Source organism: Penaeus japonicus, unplaced genomic scaffold (genome assembly GCF_977035675.1).
Source record: "Penaeus japonicus unplaced genomic scaffold, GWHDUDI00000001_assembly GWHDUDI00000036, whole genome shotgun sequence".
NCBI classification, from domain to species: Eukaryota; Metazoa; Arthropoda; class Malacostraca; order Decapoda; family Penaeidae; genus Penaeus; species Penaeus japonicus.
Window position 1 is genome coordinate 12,474,492 of NW_028234438.1, and position 540 is coordinate 12,475,031.

Sequence of the window (540 nt, forward strand, 5' to 3'; positions counted from 1 at the left end):
CAGAGATGAGAGAGCGAGTAGAGATGTAGAGGATAGATGAGAGTGAGAGTATAGATGAGAGAGAGAGACGAGAGAAAAGAAAGAACAGAAGTAAGGTGAGGATAGAGGATGAGGGAGGGGGGGAAGTGGGGAGGAGAGTGAGGAAGTGAGAGAGAGTATTAACAGTGACGGGTCTTGGACATTGTGCTTGTTTGTGGGTACGACGGTTAGGTGTGAAGAGAACCCGGTCGGAACAGCATTCTTGAGTTTATTGCTAATTACTTGGACTAGTAGACTTGGAAATGAGGGTGTCTCCGTGAGAGGAGCGGTTGGTGTGTACTCTCTGCTCCTAGAGGCGAGTCTCTAGCCACAATGTTGAGAAAGATCTGGAGATGTGAAATGCATGAGATATATTCAGTGTTTCTTGTGACATGTGACTATTTGGAATGTGATGAGGGAAGTGTTGCATCACTACATAGCTCATGCAAAGGGAGAAAGACAAAAATAACAAGATATGGTCTAACGTGAGTAGGGGTGGACGATAGATTAAAGAACGGGGCG

The 540-nt window shown here is 45.7% G+C and overlaps 1 pseudogene; it reads right to left on the reverse strand.

Annotated features, from left to right (window-relative positions):
* Window positions 1–266: 266 nt before the first annotated feature.
* LOC147467406 (uncharacterized) overlaps window positions 267–540 on the reverse strand; it is an 11,086-nt pseudogene continuing 10,812 nt past the window's right edge.